Source organism: Thunnus thynnus, chromosome 17 (assembly GCF_963924715.1).
Source record: "Thunnus thynnus chromosome 17, fThuThy2.1, whole genome shotgun sequence".
NCBI lineage: Eukaryota > Metazoa > Chordata > Actinopteri > Scombriformes > Scombridae > Thunnus > Thunnus thynnus.
This window is the reverse complement of record NC_089533.1, coordinates 19,144,122-19,164,264: the sequence shown is the minus strand read 5'-3', so window position 1 is coordinate 19,164,264 and position 20,143 is coordinate 19,144,122. Positions and strand designations below refer to the sequence as shown.

At 41.1% G+C, this 20,143-nt stretch overlaps 1 long non-coding RNA gene across 2 annotated transcripts in view; it reads left to right on the top strand.

The window, feature by feature from the left end:
* LOC137168173 (uncharacterized) overlaps nt 1–20,143 on the top strand; it is a 106,608-nt gene that overhangs the window by 71,705 nt on the left and 14,760 nt on the right. The window contains exon 3 of one of the 2 annotated variants that reach the window (XR_010924247.1): nt 14,912–15,057. The exons of the other annotated variant lie outside the window; for it this stretch is intronic. This is a non-coding gene — a long non-coding RNA (uncharacterized lncRNA). The remainder of the gene's footprint in view (nt 1–14,911; nt 15,058–20,143) is intronic. 2 annotated transcript variants of the gene reach the window in all.

Genomic DNA, 20,143 nt, shown 5'->3' with positions numbered 1-20,143 from the left:
CAGAGAGAGCTGATCCAACATGATGCCATGGTGCACGGTGAGCAAAATTTGATACAAGTGAATCCATTAAAAATTGACTAAATGTCATCAATAAACCTGTAGAGAACCATTGCAGTCCTTGCAACAAGAACAAAACCAAAAATCTCTCACAGTGAACCTCCAGTTCCTGAGGTGTTAGACTGTTTCTGTTCAGATACGACTGTTCAAAATCCAGTTAAAGCATTGTGTGGCAGAGGCAGCTCCATTTATACTAGCTCAAGCCATGTGTTTTCACATTCACATGCACCATCCTTCTGTTTATTCATGAGTTTATGTTTCCATCCAGAGAAAAAAAAAAGTTTCCCCAAGAGAAGTGGGAAGAGTTGCAGAAAAAAAAAAGAAACTCTAATGCAAGTTTACAGCATTCATGCTCTGAGAACTAATAGATTCTCCCCGTCTCTCTTATTCTCTCTGTTATCCCCGGGCTGTGTCCATTCAAATTGGGAGGACAGTGTTGTATTATTAGTAAAGGGCTCTCCTCATCAGCACAGCTGTGTGTGGGTTGTGCACTGTTGATCTTCGGAGATGCGGTTGAGTGAACGCCTCTCCATCACCTTTTATCTGCGCATCACATACAGCCCGAGGCAGAACAAACAGCCGCAAAACTTCTACCCAGTGATATCATTATTGGAAAACTTCAGAAAAGCGCCAGTGAATCAGTGTGGCATTTGACTTGCCATATATTGGTAGTGCAGTTTTTGTTAGCACATCAGATGACAAATTCTACAGCACGATTTAATCCACCCACAAGTAAATCCATCCATACGATATTCAGAGTGTGATGGTGTCTACCCACAGTCACGATGCAAGACTGACACTGATGAACAGGTCATGTTTTGTTTTTGTTTTTAATTATTTCTTTTTTTAAAAATTTTATTGCATGCATTAACATACCACTCTCCTCTCTCTCTCTGTCTCTCGCTCTCTCTCTCTGGTTGCCCGATCTCTGGAATGAAATGATTTAGCAATAATTGTCATTTCTGAAAATGTATCTGTATTTCTTCTCATCAAATGATATTCTCTCACTGACTTGATTATTCAAAACTTATTTTAAATCAGCATGAAAACTCAAGAATAGTATTTTCTCTTTTTAGCATCACTGTTATTTTTGTTTGCAAGTCTTATTCAAAGCTCTGTGCTGGCCCTGCATTGCAGTGGTGGAAGGGAATAACAAGCATTTGTTCTCTGTAACAATGGTCTTATTCAGAAAATCAAATAAGAATGGCAAAAAGAAACGCTGGACACACACACACACACATACGTGCGTAACTGCTGCTTGCTTGACAGTATTCTAGCAACTTCTCTCATTCGGTGTTGGGTTTAGTACACAAACAGAGAGTTGTGGTACAAAAGGGACAAGGTTATTTCATTATGTGACTACATTTTCTTGCTTTCACTTTATCCTCTATCCAGAGCCCTAACAAAACAAATCCAGCCACGTGTCTTTAGACTTTTCGCTATGAAGAAAAACATTCAAAGCTTGGCATTATTGCCTTATCTATACATCTATTTGTGCCACTCTGTGCTATCTTCCTTGATTTATCTGTCTTTCTCAGTGTACCTGGCTGTGTACTCTTCACAGCACCAGGTGTCTGTATGTTGGGTGTAAGTGAAACAGGCGTAAGGTAGAGAGGACAGAAGGCCCATGACCTTTGCCACAGCCTAGAAACCAGATGCTGGCGTCACGTGGCAGCGGCCAGCTGGAGGGATCAATGGCCTACATAGCAGCTGGTCAGATGGGGAGGCTTAACAGGTCTAGCAATTAACCTGCAAATGTAGGAGAGACCAGAGATCGCTCTATTCAGCGTATCTACCGGGATGATGTTTGCCATGACATTTGTGGGTGTTTAGAAATTGAAATTCTGACAGTAAAATGATACAATTTGATTACTGTTCATGGGCTAATGTAGATAATGAAAGCTCCCGTCTGACTTCACATTAGCTGATGGAAGATGTCATTATAGCTGCGCAGAGAATAGTATCAATTTGGGCTAATGACTGTACTTCTGAGGCTCAGGCACAGGCAGAGCCAAAAAAAAAAAAAAAAAAAAATCACACCAAGTCAGCTGCAAACTAGGTTTTAACTAGCTGTGTCATGTGTGTGTGTGTGTGTGTGTGTGTGTGGGACGGGGGGGGTGACAGTAAGGTAATCTTGATCTTGTCCGTGTACACCGGCATGACACAATCTTATATAAGACACAAACTGGAACGACTAAACCTGTCAGGGTGCAGTGTGGCAGGTCTGTAGTTTAGTTATGATGTGTATATGTGTTGGTATATAAAATATTCTCATTCTGCAGCCTATTCTGGGTTTCAAAAGATCAATCGATGCTGTCTGCCATAGCGAGCAGGCAGCCCACTGCAGGTCTTCATGTTGAGGATGTGGGTGTCACAGTGAAATGCTCACTCTCACCCACTATTATGTGTATCAACTTGACTCATTCTTATCATACCACTCTCCTCCTCCTGTATGTATTTCAGCCAAATTGCTGAGAAAAGCTTCTCAGATTGCATCTAACTCAAAAGATGAGTTTGTTCTGCTAAAACATAATTTGAATCATCATCTGCACACATGTCCACACTCCTTATCTGTTCTTAGAGAGGCAGGCGTGTGTTCAGCATATCAATGATCAGATTTAACAGTTCTCTTGCTGGAATACACTCTCCTGAGTCATGTGATGGCACCCAGCGCTACTGTTTTGGTTTTTTTTTTTTTTTTGTTGTTGTGTTCTGCAGTGCATTCTTTCAAACTGATTTTGCAGGAGAGCTGGCCTGCGGGTTGATAATTCAGCGTGAGTTTGACAGCTGCATGGCCTGACAGAGACTTGATACACACAAACCTTGTGTATTTCTTTTTTTTTTTTTTTTTTTTCTGCGGCCCCACAGCTGTCAGCCTTTCCCCCTGAATTATCAATCAGTTTGCCGCTGATAAAAAATTAATTTCGTTATTTAAGATCGGCTTTTTTTTTTCCCTCTGTCCTTATAGTGGAGGCAGTGTGTAAATCATTACAGGAGATTGAGGTTGGAGAGAAAAAGAAAGGTTGAGGAAAAAGTGAGAGAAAAAAAAGGGGGAAAGAAAGGAGGTGACATTCACCAGTGGGGGGAAAAAAAAATTGAATAGAGGAATTGATGGGAGAGAGGCTGGCTGTCTCAGATGGAGAGAGGGAGAGAAGGTCAAGGGGATGAGGCTCCGCTGCTCCACAAATTACTGCTCAGCTAGTCGTTGGCGTTTCCCGATAATTTGCAGCCCAAGGGGAGAAGGAGATCGTTAGTGATTGTAGTGGATAGATATGAGAGGGGAAATATATTGCTATGGACTTTTCTCTGGGTTTCAATAGTAGATCCATAAAGAGAGTGCTTATGGGAGCAAGGGCTAGGGTCAGAGCCGTCGGCTGACCGTGAGGAGGAGGAGTGCGAGACTTTTTTGATAGTCGGCCATCACACGCTCACACACTCTCAACGTATCATCGTGAATGGTATGGAAATGAGAGAAATAGTTCTGCTATGACAGTCTTGGACATAAGTTTGGGGTTGGTTTGTGGCTACATGGTGATATATTTCAGTAGTTTTGCATATCTTTACATATATTTCACATTTCCTCACAGTTGGAATTAACTCCTTGATTAAATGATTTCACATATAAATGATGTGCGCAGTAGCTAAACTCAATAAGTATAACTATATTCCATGTAATTTGAGAAAGCGTCAGTGTGAGTGCCTTAATATTATGCAGGAATAAAGGAGTATGCAAAACTGCAGCGCGCAGTCACATCTACCATCTCATTTCATGCATGCAAAACTTTTAAAGGCAAAACAATTGATTTCATAATAATGAATAATAAAAAGTATTTGTGAATATCTCACATTGTCTATTACTTCTGGTAATGCAGTTAGATTTGAGCATCTGGGCATCGCACACGTCCAGAACGATAAGGACAGCAGCTCCTCAACAGCACTTTGATCACAGTGTCTGGAATACTGCATAAGGAGGTGCCAGGTTGGGGAAAAAAAATCATAAAGAATAAAGAAAATGTGTATGACACAGTAAAATTTGTGGCATTGTTGGTATGTACAGCACTCAGCAACAGAGACTTGCAAACACTGCATAGAGGCACCAGAGAAACACACGTTGTAAGCCACAGTGCTGCAACCACACCACAGCAGTTCGTTTGTGCCATGAATCATGCATGCTGTTGGCCACTTGTGAACATCGTGCCTTCTTCTGTAATAAATCTTCACAGACAAATTGTCTATGCACCTCTTCTCTCCTAACAGAGGGGTGAAGTGTGGGTGTCACTTGCGGAGGGCTGAGACCTGAGCTCAGAGAGGAGAAGAGGGAGAGGGGGATAGTCAAAGGAGAGCAGCCCCCATGAGAGCTGGTTAGCTGATTGTGTTGTTTCCCAGCCTGGGGGTCGAGACCAAGGTAAAGGTTGCAAGATGGTAAACAGGATAAGGAAGAAGACAAAACAGATTTTGCAGCACAAAAATAAGATTATGCAAATCTTTGTTTTTTTTCTTGTGAGTTACTGGATAATTTTACCCCAAAAAAGAAAAGAAATGAATCAAACAAAAATGATTCTTTGGATCACTGTTCACAATTTGTATCAACCAGTAATGAGAGCCTGTTAATAGATAAAGTATAGCTTTGTTTTAAGGGGTAATGAGATGAAAAGGTTGAGAACCACTGCCTTTATGCAATATTTATACATGGCAGTTTATGTAAATTTGTATCACCTCTCAACTAACACATGCAGTCACCTGTAAGGATCTTAATGACTCATTTTTGATCATTTCAAACAAGTACAAAAAGGGATTTTGGCAGGAACGCTTTATTGTATGGCCTTATTGCTGCAGTAGATATCAAGAAATCTAGATCTTCAAAAGTTCAAGGACTTCAGTTAATCAAGTTTATACAATAATTCAATTAATGGAAACGTAACAAGAGCTGAATGTAACAGAAACATCTACTCTATTCCCATGTTTTTGTTGTTGTTAATGGATTATTTGATATGAATATTTATACATTTACTAATCAGTTATCTTAGTTACCATCTTTTTGTCTAAATATCAAAGACTTGCTTCACGCAAAAAATATTATATTAAAATCTAGCTGTAGTTGTATCAAACTGTATGGATAGTTTAGTTTTATTTGTCTAGGTTTTGAGATATCTATCTCTGAGATTTCCGCCTCCACTCCAATACAATAAAGGTTAATGGGATCTTGTTTCAGGTGCTCACAGCTTTGAAAAATTACATTAAGAAATTCAACAGCTAGTGAGAATTTTTTTTTTCTTTTTTTTTGTAATTTTGGTGAGTCAGTCCTATAGGCAAAACACAGCAAGCAATGTCATTATTTCTAGCTCTTAACTCTTTAACTATGTCATATTGTGTAAGTGTTTGTTCTCCATAATACCTTCACTTTTGCCCTTCGTCTTTGCTTGTTGGGAAGCTTGTAACAATCTGTGAGATCTGAGAGGGTACAGTGTAGGTCAGGTGTTTTTTGCGAGGCTCAGCGACAAGGGCCAGAGAGTGATGGAGTGTCCATCTGCTCAAATCTATCGAACGTGTTGACAAGCGATTCATTTCTCTGCCTTCTAGACAGTTGTGCATAATAGACAGATGCCTCCAGTCCTCTACAAAGAGATGAATGTCAGCTGATATTTGGGTCGACTGTAGTTTCTACTGTAGCATGCGGTGGTATAAGTGGGTCAAAGTAATGTGTGTGTGTTTACATCTATATGACATATTGTGTGTCTCTGAATGAATGACTGTTTACAAGACTGATATGTATTCATGTCACTTACTCCTGCATTATCCATCACACCAGCTTACCTGGGGTTGGTGTTAAAGTATTTGTTTGGGAGCACATGTGTGTTTGTGTGTGTGTGTGTGTGTGTGTGTATAGGTGCTAAATGTGATATTGTTTGGTTGGTGCACCTTACTTCATTACCCTCCCTTCCTCCTTCCTCCCAGCTACAGACAGACTCAGCAGTTGGGAACACACAAACTCTCAGTACTCCCTGTACTGTATACACACCGACCCAGCCACATAAACACACACATACATGCACACTCAGCACACACACAGAAATACACCCTGAAACAAGACATCAGTTGAGCTGACTGCAGCACATTGCCACACATTGCCGGTCCCTCGTGGGTGCTCTCATGCGCTGTCACCCCGGGCCTGACTCAGCCAGCCGCCGGCCCAGCGCGCTCACCTGGATGCAACTCATAGGACCGTACCATCATTCATATTTCCTGTAGAAATGTAATTATTTTGCATCATCGTGTTACTCTCCCCTGGAAAATTCATTTTGCTGTCTCACAGATATCTGCCAACCCAGAGAGATTGCAGATTTTTAATAGCTGGAACTCTACTGCAGACACTCGTCGGAGCAGAATTAATGTGTTGCTCTGTGGTGTGTGTGTGTGTGTGTGTATGCATGTGTGTGCTTGTCTGTGTGTGATGTTTGTTTGTTTATTTGTTATGGTGGTGATGGTGTTACGGCTTGTTTTGGCGGAGGCTTGTACTGCTCTCCTCGCTGGCAGGCTGACAGGCTCCTGGAGCAGATGGTGCCGACTGAGAACATGAGCACTGCCATGCCCTTGGATGGGACAGGAAATCTCTCTCTCCCTCACTTCACTTGATTCTGTTTTTTTCTTTCTCTTATCCTCCTTTGCATCTCTCCATTCCTTTTCTTTTTTCTACCTGCCTCTGTTTTTTCTTTTGTTTTTGAATGAAAATAGGATACAAGGGAAATGCAGGCCTTGAAAGTGACTTTGCATGACTCCCTCTTGCAGCATTCATTTTCTTGCAGGACACAACTGTTTAAAAAAATCACTTTTTTTGCATAAGTATAACCCCTGTAGTGCAATAAATATGCTAATAACTGATGATTTTAATATACTCTCCTATGTATGTCCTCCACTTTGTTTGAAATGTGTTTTGCTTTAGTTTCCCGCTGTTAAGCAGCTAACCTCTGACCGCTGACCACTGGGAGAAGCTGTAAGCATGGCTTAGCCTTCATTAAGCCTGTCTTCTCTGCCCAAGCCGCTTATTACTGATAGTAGTTAACCAAAGGCTGGACATGTGACCCAACAACAGCCAACTTTCTCTCCAGATGTCACAGTGGCATGTCACCCCTGTCTTTCTTTTGTTTTTATTGAAGGAATGATACAATACAGGTTGCGTAATGCATTACATGTCCCTCCATTCTTGTTTTTTTTTAAAAACAAGATTCCCCTCATCCACCCTCCGCAAACACAACTTGGCAGCTGATGTGTTCACAATACAACATTTCACAAATATAAGTGCGCATTTTCACAGCCATGCCTCTACAGTCTTCCAAGACATAGGCCAACACATATCCAAATGTTATTATTCAGAATACACTCATTTACAATGCATCAACCATCCTTTGAGGTAATCAATGTTCATGTATGTATATATATATATATATATATATATATATATATATATGCATATACACATACATGTTTTGGTTTTTTTTAAAAGGAGAGAACAAAAGAGAGAGAGAGAAAAAAAAGCAAAAAGCAAAGCCCCAACTACAATCAAATGCCCTCATCCAGTGGATAGTTCCCTAAGATTTTCAAAATATAACAAGAAAGGTTCCCATTTTGAGTAAAACTTTTTCACAAACCCCCTCAGTGTAAATTTAATCTTTTCTAGTTTTAGAAAAAATATGTCCTCCAGCCAGGCAGCAGCAGATGGAGGTAGATTTCCAGACCAGCAAAATTCTCCTACGGGCCAAAAGTGATGTGAATGCAATGATATCAGACTGTTTTGCATTTAAATCCAAAGTTTCATCTGCTGTACCAAATATAGCTATAAGCGGGCAAGGCCTTAATGTCACCCCAAGAACCTCACTGATGGTTTTAAAAACCATTGCCCAGTAGTTTTCAAGCTGCAGGCAAGACCAAAATGCATGCGCTAGATTGGCTGGAGAGAAGGAGCTCCTGTCACAGCCAACTGCTGTCCAAGGATATATGTCACCAAGCCTGGCTTTGCTTAAATGAACCCTGCAAAACTTTAAATTGTATGAGCCCCAGTCTAGCTCATGATGATGAGGAATGGACCCTCTTCAGTGCTTTCATTCTGTATTCTTCATTCAGATCCCAACCAAGTTCATTTTGTTTAGGTTTTGATCTACTAAAGACATCAGTTGAAAGTATAATACAGAGATCAGTCCTTTATCATCAAAGCTAAGAGTGAGTTTTTCCAACACTGTGGCAGGTGGGAGATCAGGAAAAGAGGGACATTTTTCCATGGCAAAGTGGTCAATCTGCAGGTATTTAAAGAAACTACTATGTGAGAGGCCATATTTTTCAAAACTATCAAATATGTTGTTGGTGTATAAATCCTTAATGCACATGAAACCATTCAAACCCCATTGTCTAAAGGTTCTGCTACATCAATACAAGAGCATGTAAGTTGAACAAAACATCATTCATTGAACTCCTCAGTTAAATATCGGTGCATTTGCTCAGGACAGAGGATTAGGAGACAGTGGAGGCAGAGGGTCCACCAGCCAAGGGCCACATATCTGTCCTGTGGCCATAAACTATGCCCATCATGCAGGGCTGTAACAGACATCTGCAATCGCAGATGAGCTGGAGACTAATGCCTGCTGTCCTTATGCTGTGAAAGTCATGGCTGTGCTCCATTTCTTTGCTAGTGGGTCATTCCAGCATCCCCTGAGTTCAGTTGGAGGCATATGCCAATCTGCCGTAAGTTCAGCCATTCATGCGGTTATATCAGGCCTAGTCCGACATGCCAATGAATTTATTAAATTCCCCATGACACTTGCCAGCCAAGAATGGGTTAAATAGGAGTTCTGGATGAACTCTGGGTTCCCTGGGGTCTTGGGTGCAGTCAATTGCATGCACGAGCAACTACATGCCCCATCAGAGAACGCTCTGATATAGGTGAACTGTAAGGGAACCCATTCCATCAGCATCCAGGTGATTTGCAATGTAAAGTTACACATGTATTCGCAAATTATCCTGGATCAAGCCATGACTCATTTATACCGGACAACTCTGTCATTACTGCAGTCTTCCAGACGGATCCCCCCTTGAAGGGGTGGCTGTTAGGGGACTATGGCTATCCATTAAAGACATGGCTGATTACACTGTTAATCATGCCTACAATACTGTGTGAGTTGTCAATCAATCGAAAACACGAAGCTTCAGATGTTTGGATAAGTCAGGTGGAACATTACAATACAGCCTTCATCTGAGCATTCTTTGTGGCATGTTGTGTGCTGCATAACATTGCCATACATCATGGATGTCCCTTGGAAGTTGATGAGGACACAGTACAGGACTTTAGAAGGCGTCATGCTGAACTATATATGCCAATGAACCCAAATACACCAGCAGCAGCACAGGCAAGAAGGGATCAGCTGGCAGAAGAGCTGCGTCATCTGTAGCCTGGTAAGCAAACTGATAAAAAAGTCCAAATATTGCATTTATTTGGACATTTTTAATTACATTGCATTTTACAAATGTTTTTCAAATGCCACTCTGGGGATTCACTGTTATCAGAGTCTAGAGAGGATCCAAGTGCAAATGAGAGGCAGAACACCAGTTAAGGAGATTTATTCACTTGGCAAAACAAAAAAACACTACAGCCATCAATGATATCTAAGTACTGGTGACCGTCAAACTATGGCACAGAAAATAACAAACAGAACTAATACGGGCTAACTTCTTTGACAGGCAGTGACTCACACATGAAAGCAGATTTCAAGATTCAGCAACCAGAACACACTAACAGAGGATGTATATGCTCTAGGAAACAGGTGAAAACAATGATTAAACTAAATAAAGTATTAGCTGAAATCTCCCGCTGGCAGGAGCCTTCCACTACTGTGAGTGGGGGAGAAAAAAAGAGCTCAGACAGCTCCTAGCTGCTGCCAACAGCATGATCAGCACCTTGGAGAGCACTGACAACTTTTAGTAAGAAGCCTGCATGGTTTGTACACATTGATTTATTGTTATCATTGCATTATCATTGCATTATCATTGAATTACCTTGGACACCCACCTTTAGCCCCCCAAAATCCTCAATGCTTTCAGCACTGAGGGTAGAGGCAGCGATGTCCTCTCCTGATGTCAGATCCTCAGTGGTCAGAGGTGGTCCTCCTCCCGTTTCCAGTAGCTTTTTTCAGTGATCAGCAAGCTTTTGTTTTCCCTGTCTTCTGACATCATTGCACTGCTTTCAACATGTTGCGGCTGTTTTGGTGATGCCAGAAGATGAGGACACGCTCACTGCTACATCCTCCCATGCCTGCTTCACCTCAGGGAACTTTGGTGGAACCCTGCTGTTGCTGTAGATGGTCTGCTTGCGTGCTTTCACTTTGTGCATGAGGAGATCCGTTTCCTCTGCAGAAAAGCATTCCTTCTTATTACTTGGCAAATCGCCATTATGATAGCAATCCACCAAGGTGCAAGTGCACTGGGCTTTTAAAGGGAATGAGAGATGACACTCTGTTTGGTTTATTGCATGTTATGCCTAAAACAGACCCATGATCAATTAAGAGACTAAGTACAATCCTTTTGAATCATGTGCCCGGCTCTGTGACCATTTTTTCCGCCATTAAACTAGCAAAAGTGGATTCGGACACGCCCTAAACGCACTTGTGCCATGTGGTTCAGACCGTGAGCTTAGATTGTTAAAATAGGGCCCTTTGTCTCAAGCAGACACCAGTGTGTATCAGGCAGGTGGAGCCAAAATAGTGCCTTTTTGATATCGGATGCCCAGGAATAATTAATAAGGCTAGGAAGGCCCAGTCCACTTACTTCACAACCTCTTTGGAGAATATACTTATTAACCCCTGGGATCTCGTTTTCCCAAATAAAGGAAGTTATAGATTGGTTGACTGAATTAAAAAAAATACTTAGATAAGAAGACTGGCAAGCACTGAAGGAGGAAGGAAAACTGGTAAGTGTAGTCATCTTCAATGATTGTATTCTCATCTCTCAAAATCAGCCTTCATTTGGCTAAATTCAGGCATATAGTTAGCTTCAAACAGAAATGTGAAAGAGCGGCTCATGTATATTCCTAGATATTTTAAACCATCTTGAGTTTAATATAAAGGCAAAGATTCCTGCTGGATCTGTAGGGCTAAGTTATTGATAGGAAAGCATTCACTTTTTTGGAGGTTTAGTTTTTAGGCGGAGAAGGCTCTAAATTGGCCTAATAATGACACAATTGCAGGGCCACTAGCTGTTGAGTCGTTAACATAAAGCAAGAGGTCCTCAGCATATAGAGACACACAGTGTTCCATGCCCCCTCTCCTAATGCCTTGGAATAACATGGTTAACTTACATGCAATAGAAAGAGGCTCAACTGCGATTGCAAAGAGAAGCAGGGACAATGGGTAGTCTTGGCAAGTGCCACGTGTTGATGGGAAGTAATCAGATTTAGAGTAATTTGTCTATATGCATGCTAAAGGTGAATATTAATCAAGGCTGTAAATGTTCGGACAAATCCAAGTTTTTCTAAGACACTAAACAAGTGCACCCATTTGACTCAATCAAACTCCCTCTCTGTACCTAAAGAGATAACAACCTCCGGACTGGGAGAGTCACTGGGTGAAAAAAGCACACCAGCCAGCCGATGAATATAAGAGAAAGAGTGACAATTTTTAATAAAACCTGTTTGATTATCTGAGATTATCTTAGGGAGGGGAGCTCTAAACAGTACAGCGGTACTTTAGACAAAATTTTGACATCCACATTCAAAAGTGAGATGGGGCGGTATGATCCACATTGAGTTGGGTCCTTGTCTTTTTTAAGAAGTGAAATAGATGCCTGTGAAAGGGGTAAGGTAAGGATTCATTTTCAAAAGATTCTTGAGACATTTCTAGAAGAACTAGTGTGAACTTATCCATAAATTTCTTATAAAATTCTGTCGGATAGCCATCAAGGCCTGGGGTTGTACCACTCTGCATTGCCATAATAGCATTATTAATGTCTTCCTGCCCAAGAGCCAGATCTAAATCTTCGACCTCCTCTGGTTGGAGAGTTGGTATTTCCAAATTGTCAAAAAATCAGATCCATCCATATTCGTTATATCTGAGGGGAATTCCGAGGGGTAAAGAGAGGGATCAAAGGCTGTAAAAGTACTATTAATTTCTTTTAGATTGCTTGTTATATTTTGGTGTGTGTCTTATATCTATGGAATAAGTCGTGATGTGGCTTGGCGCTTCAACTGGTGGGCCATAAGCCGGCTCACCTTGTCACCATATTCATAATAGAGGCCGCATGTCCTAAGTATTAATTGTTCTGATTGGTTTGTAGATATGACCTCTCAGGCAAGCTTTTAAAGTCTGCCAAAGTAAACAGTATGATAACGACTTGGTTTTATTAGTCTCTAAGAACACGTCTATGTTAGTTAATACAAAACTGCAGAATTTGGAAAGCAGAAGGGGGTTAAGTCTCTACAGAGGTCGTTCTCTAATGCTTAAAGGAAAGGTCTAGTGTCACTGTTGAGTGGTCTGATATAACTATAGCTGTATATTCAGTTTGTCTAGCCATTGGAATAAATGAGCCATCTATAAAGAAATAATCTAGTCCGAAAGAGAGTGATGGACATGAGAAATAAAAGAGAATTGCATAGCCGAAGGGTTCAAAAATCTCCAAGAGTCCACATAACCATTATGTTGCATAAATAGTGAGAAGGCCTTTGCTAGACCTATCAAGCAGTGGATCAATAGCACAGTTGGTGTGTGTTCAGATGACAAAACCTTATTTGCAAAGTGGACATCATCCCAGTAAGTGGCATAAACATTTACTAAGATGACAGGTTTCTGAAAAAGAGATCCAGAAACTATATACAACAACTGCATTCTTTTGGCAATTAGTATTGCTGCACCCCTGGACCTACTATTAAATTTGGAGTGAAAAATAATTAACCCATACTTTACAGAGTCTGTTATGTTCTTCCGGTTTTTCTTGTAGAATCACTATATCTGTTTAAATTGTTTTATATGAGAGAAAACTTTAGCTCTTTTTAAAAGGACCATTAAGCCCCTTTACATTCCAAGATATAATCCTCAGGGTGGATTCCATCAGCGTCATTTATGTTAGCCATATTAAAAGACATACAGGGCTTGTAATCCGAAACAGTGTGAGGGCACCGGCTGCATGTGAGAAAACACAATGAAAAATAATTCTAGGCCATTCGTAACACTCAAAGTAATAAGATGCCATGGTAATTCCCCAAAAACATTCCCCCTCTCCCCTTATGGAAATAGGAAAAAACACTTAAAACCCGAAACCTAGATCTTCTTATCCAACTGAGGATGATCGCAGGCATTACAAAACAAAAAACTTCTAAAGCGTTCACCAAACAACTAAAACAAACAACTCCCCTCTTTGAAATTTGTTTGTTCGTTTGTTCTAACTTTAGGGTATGTAGGCTAAAGATAACACAGGTCAAGGAAAGCATTAAAAAAGAAACTATACCACAGGGATGCAGATTCTAGACATTTACATTTTGCTGATTAAAAGTTCTCGTTAATCAGATTCAGCAGCATGACAATTCAGTCAAACAAATTAACTTTTTTTTTCTTCTCTCTTTTTTTTAAGTCATTGCTCTTCTTCTTCCTCTTGTGATGACCCCTGTCATCTTGGAGATTTGCTGCTTATTTACCTGTTTGTTCTGGTCTATAGGTGGCTTGTTGCACCAACTAGGAGCACCTGGCACTGGTGATCGCAGGGGATAAAGCCTGGCTGCAGCTAACAGGCTATGTCACTCTACTTTGACTGCTTGTGGCTGCTGCTGTGGACAGCTCTCTGCTCTCCCCTCCAGTTACCTGTTTTGGTTTGGTTTAGTCATGTTACCTTAGTTTTGTTATGTTTTACTTTTTTGCACCATACAACACTCACACACACATCTTACACCAATGCACACCATACATGGGTCATAAACAGTCATAAACTTGACCTGGTCCAGACCCTCCAAATTTTCAGGAATGCCAACCACTTTCACATTGGATCTCCACGAATGGTTATAGAGATCGTCTAAGTTCCCTTTTACATATGTGTTTTCACTCTGTAATGTGCGCAGCACACACTAGTTGGTCTCTGTGGTCATTTAGGCCATCTTCAACCCTGTGAATGCATTCATTGTATGACTTGTAGTAGGACTTAACTTGCTCCAAAGTAGTGTTCACTGGTGACAAAGCGTCTTCAAGTTCTCTTTTTAGGGCAGAATGCACAGCTTGTGTCATATCGACAAGAAGTACTAAGCGAAGCCTCTGGAGGTTGTCTGGTAGCATTAGCCCAGCACCAGGCAGTGGTGCTTAAGCCATGTTCAAGGCCTCGCCATCTGGTTCCCCAGTTTTATTTCAGAGGTGCATTTTACTTGCCATTTCGGTGTCCATGTCCAAATGTCTCATTTGTACATAGTGTTGAATAATGAGTTACCTCAAGCGTACAGCAAAGATGAACAAGTAGACTATGAGTAGAAATCAGGAGCTGCACTCACAGGCAGCTGCTCGCTCTATGGTCAACCTGAAAGTTCCTGCCCCTCTCTTTCTGATGCAATTGTGATGCATTAACTGAACTGCCTTTTATTGGTTGTCTGTCAGCGGTGCCATTGTCTCAGTGTGTGTCTGTCATGATGTCTGGTCTGGTTATTTGTCCATCTACTCACCTGTCTGCTGCTCACACCGTAAATCAGTTTTTCATCTTTGGTGATCTCACCAAACTGCCACTGTGTTGTTTTTTTTCTCCTGCTCCCATGTATCTGTCAGTCTGGTCCACTCTCTGCATCCTGTCAGCCACATGTCTCCATCTACATAATTTGTTTTGTCTCTCTGCTTGTCATTTCTAACAGGAGGTGATTGACTCGGCTCTCCACAGAGACAGCATCCATGCGCCACTTTTCGATGACAGGATGACACATTTCCGTCCATTTCGCAGCATGATATTTTTATCACACTGCTCCGTTTCACAGTGCGATCCATTTTTCATTGCACCAAGGTGATTGCAGCCATCAGTCATGAGTATCCACTGAGTTTTCATTATCTTATAGCGCTCAGTGCGTTTACATCTTTTGAGACCACAGATGCATTTAACAACACAAGAATTAAGAGCTTAATGGGAACACCCAGCACTTCCTGGGGTCAATCTCCGCTGGGCTCAGACTGTGGCTGTCTGGCCTAGTGTGCATGTCTATGTGTGTGTGTGTGTGTGTGTGTGAGGTCTTAGACACAAATAGTGTTAGTGGATGAGCTACAGAGGTCATCAAATGGAGAGATTATTACTCCAGACAGTCTGTCCAAAGAAATCCAGGGAGAGAAGTGATGTTATTTGTAGTGTCAGTTCAAAGTCCAACCTAGAGCCAGATGCATACAACTCTGTGTGGAATCACGAAAGACAGAAATATGGATATACATTCTTTTGCGTAGTTCTGTTTTATAAACTTCAATCATTGTAAAACTTGCCACATGTGCAAAAACCTCATTTCCATTCCCACAGTTAGCCATAAGTGGTCGATAAGAAAATGTAGAGACACAGCCTTAATCACTCTGTTCCACCCATCTTTAGACCTATCAATGAAAACAACGGCAGAGAAGTACAGTTTCACCGACTGTGACCCATCGGTGAGGTTCTCCAACAAGCTGTCATTATGTGCAACCCAGTCCTCTCGATTTCCCTCTCCTGCTTATATGTCACACTCAGCTCGCTCTAGAAAATGTGTAAGTCTGGTCCAGAGGCGTAGGTGGCAATTGTATTTTGGGTTGGCCAGTACAAAAGTGGGTGGGCCATCTTTTCCCAGAAAAAAAGGATTTAAAAAAGGAGGCTATAAAAACGTAGAAAAAAGAACAAACAGAAAAACTGAAAAAACAGCAACAACATTGCAGCAACATTCTGCACTACAATGGCAATCAAAACAAAACACTGCCTATACAACATGCTCAACCAACAGAGCTCAGTCTATAAAAGGCTGTACACAACAATATAGACAAAAACCTGTCTATTTTATCATATTCAGGCTAAAATATATTTACACTGGCAGAGCCAGCAGTGCACCTGCTCTACAGTGCACGGCACTGTTAATTAATCATTTTATTGCACAAAGTGGAAACTAAACATAAACCCAAACAGCAGGGAAGGTGTTAACATACTGCATGACATAATATACATCAGACAGAAATCGCACATATAACATATCCCTCATGCATTCATTACAGCCATTGTTGCTTCAGTACCATGGTCAGCTCACATATAATAGCAAATGTGCAAGCAGCTGTTTACACAAATCAGCAGTAAAAGGAAATCAAAGAATGTGAACATCCAGTCAAGCATTGCTTGAATTAAAGAACAACACACTCCTTAATTTCTATTAAAACAAACACATACAATGAAATCTGGTTGAAATCTAGCTTCTGTGCCAAAAAATGAGCAACTTTTGAAAATAAACAATGTAGCCTATTAATAGTAGGCCTATACACAACACACCATTACTTAACATGAAATGCTTCACAGGCAAATATGAAGCAGTGAAAAATGAGCAAAACAACAGGCCTAGCTTTGTTGTTTTTATGGCCTTCTAAACAAGGCGCAAATGCCAGGTTTAGCATTGAATACAAAGATGATCTCATCATAGCTCAAAGAGTCACAGGTTGTTTGAAACGGGTAGTACTCATGTATGCTCCGAGGTCTGTTTTAATCCGACTTAAAGTGTAGAGCCAACGAAATCACAATCTGAATTGTCTCTAAACCAAGCAAAGCTCCCTTTTAGTCCCTCAATTAGGTCGATGCATTCAGAGACTGACAATGTTGGTCTTCAAACACCCTGTGTGGCAAAATCGCTCATCTAAAATAATTTCCCAAATGTGAGAAGTAAAAATATGAACTTTTTGTTTGTATTTGTTGGAGCAGGAACTGCACCTAAACTTTCATTTGACCACTGCTTTCAGCACACTCAGCAAGTACAACTTCTAATATTATGTTGAGTAACATCAGTATTTTGGTCACTGCTCCAGATTCGGAGCTCCAGCTCATGTCTATGGATCACTCAAGTTCCAGGCATGGGCGTCCTGGATGGAGCTCTTTTTGCACTTCCACAAACCTTGCTGCTGCCTGTCATGAGACTGTGTATGTTGACTGTGTATATTGTTCAGTGTATCAAAGAATGTGCTAGCCCAGACACCTCTGATGCTGCACAAATGACCAAATTCAGTCTGTGAAAATTACAGTGGACAAACATGGCTTGAGGAAAAGTTTGTTTTAAAATTACACGCACACCTCCCTTGTTACCTGACATAATGGCGGCCCTGAAGCCAACGCACAGAGATGGGTCAAGTTGCAGTTGCAGTTCAATCACCTGTAATATCTTCTCTGAAAAACCACTTGTATTTGTCACATGTCACTTGTGTCCATGATCCCAATTGCCCATTCTTTTATTTTCCCTGCGTGAACATATCCCACACAAACAGCAAGTGAGTTCAGGCTTTGAGTCATCCTTATATTTGTCAGCCATAAAGGCATAATAGGCACCTGGTATTTCACAGAATTCTGTTTTGATTTTGCGCAAGAGCAAGGAGGCTGCTGACTCCAGCAGCTCATTTTGAACATCTGGGCTCATCAAAGTTCCGTTTCTGGGCAGCTGCTCAAAACGATTTTGGATATGTGGATCATATTTGCACATGAACTTGAACAGTTCTTCAAAGTTTCCTATATTGAGAGCATCTGCATTTTTCCTGTGTCGACGTAGGGGGATGTCCTGCTTGGCACAAAACAGTATAATATCCAAAACGACTTTTAAGATGATCCCAATTCCTCTCGATAAATGATTAGTCCATGGCATCACAGTTCATTTGATTTAACACATTTCCCTGACCTGCAGTTTGGTTGGCTTTGTAACTTTGAAACTTGTCCAGTGAAACAGAGTGGGGCTTGCTCATCTGGTGTTTTTCATATTCCTGATGTAAGTGCTTCCAGTCCACAAACCTTGCTCTCACAAATGGGCCATCAGCTCCACTGGGGAAATGTCTGCACATTTTACAGAAAAATGTGTCCTTATTTACACTGTATTCCCACCAAGAAAACTGTCCATACCACTTTGATGAAAAGCACCTTGATTTTCCATTCTTGACAGTCCAGGGAAATACCTTTAAATTTTGCTGTGAAGGTGGTTGATCAATTGCAGATAAATCGGCGGGTAAACCCGCATCAGGTTCACTGGGATAGAGCACTGGCACCGGGGAGCAAGAGGCCAGACTAACATTCTTGTGGGCTAATGAGTATGAAGAACTGGGTTGGGTGGACTCAGTAATTGGAGGCAGTGGCATGTCTTCTTCCTCAACTCTTGCATTTTTTAAATCACAAAAAAAAAATTGTAACAAAATGTATTTTGATCAAACTTGGCTGGGTGGGCCAGTGAGAAATGTGGGTGGGCCAGTGCCGCCCAGGCCCATTACTGGCTGCGTCCCTGGTCTGGTCTAAGCATGCATGAAGTGTTCACCATACATTCTGCTTTTATTAAGTGTATGTGTGGGGAAGTATGCATGTTTTCTTTGCCTGTACACATCGTTTACACAGTACATTTGGCCCCTGTAAGTACAGTAATGATGTTTCGGGAGCCTGGATTTCCTTTCCATTGATTATTTCATCAGAACATATTCAGAGCAGGTTGTCTTACTTCAACAAATGGTTCAGCATATGGTTTTATGTGCCTTCACATCATTCCTAAATACTTAAACGCCTTCTTGAAGGCTTCTTCTAGTTGCTTGTCATCTCTGCAGTCAGCTGCTGTTTTTCACTACCTGTTAAAAACACTTAGAGGTGTCTGTCACTGTCAGAATATCTAAGGCAGGAAGTACTCGTAAGAGGATATTTTGGCTGATTTCTTAACCATCCCTCCAGTACAGAGACATAAAGCACATATGCACATTATTATTTTCAAATTACGCAATCAGACTGTCAGTAAAACGCAGAGCAGTGTCTTTTATCCCTCATTTTTAAAGGTGTTGCTCCCTCTCCACAGATAAAGAAGGAGTAGTTGATGCAGTATATACGCTGGTTTCATCCTGCCTGTACAGTCGAGAGAGAGTGTAGCCTTTGATTCAGTCTGAGCTCAGGATCTTCATCAATTACAGCTCCTTGATTAGTGCGGAGTGCACACATGCTCTGCTCTTTGAAAGCATAATGATGCAGTCTCCCCTTCCCCACCCATACTTTACACACTAATGGACTGAGCCACAAGCAATTTCACAGCATCTTTATGTACGATAATTGGGGGAAATTGTAATGTACTGTACTGTACTGCACCATACCGTACTGTAATGTATTGTACTGTACTGCACCATACCGTACTGTAATGTACTGTACTGTACATGTGGCAGACATGAGGGGAGAAAATGAGGGCAATGATGTGTGTAATGCAATCAGCCACTTTGCATAAGTTCCAGTTGATACAGGCCTTTTAGAATACTGAAAATAAAATATGTCACATTATAGTTAAAATACAGTCTGTTTGGCAAAATAGATTTCAGTTATGTGTTTTATTTAATGGTGTGTGTGTGTGTGTGTGCGTGTGTGTGTTTGGCGCTGCTTTAGAGAATGATCAAAAGAGCAGTGGGACATGAGTCGACAGCAGGGCTTTTTCTTTTATCTCTAATTTTATAACTGTATGTGCCTCATGGGAAACATTGTCACCTGTGTGTGTGTGTGTGTGTGTGTGTGTGTGTGTGTGAGCGTGTTTATGTGTTTGTATTGATGTGTGTGTGTCACGCAGAGAGCGGGCGTGTGTGTTTGCTGCATATTACTGCAATTTCTCGCAGTCTCATGGCTGTGTTTAGTTTATTAGCCAATAGTGGATGAAAGCTAGGTGTGTTTAACTAGGCTGATCCTCTGTTGCTCTCAGTCAGGAGTCACATATATTGTATGACTGTCCTCCCTTTTGACAAAATACTGACAACACCCCGAGGTAGATAATAATGTTTTAGGGCAATACACACTTTGAAGATAACTGTCCATCCCCCCACTGACTGCACATGCAGGCTACTATTCTGCTGTTTGTGCATCCAGCTGTCACATATTTTGTATGTATGTCTTTGTA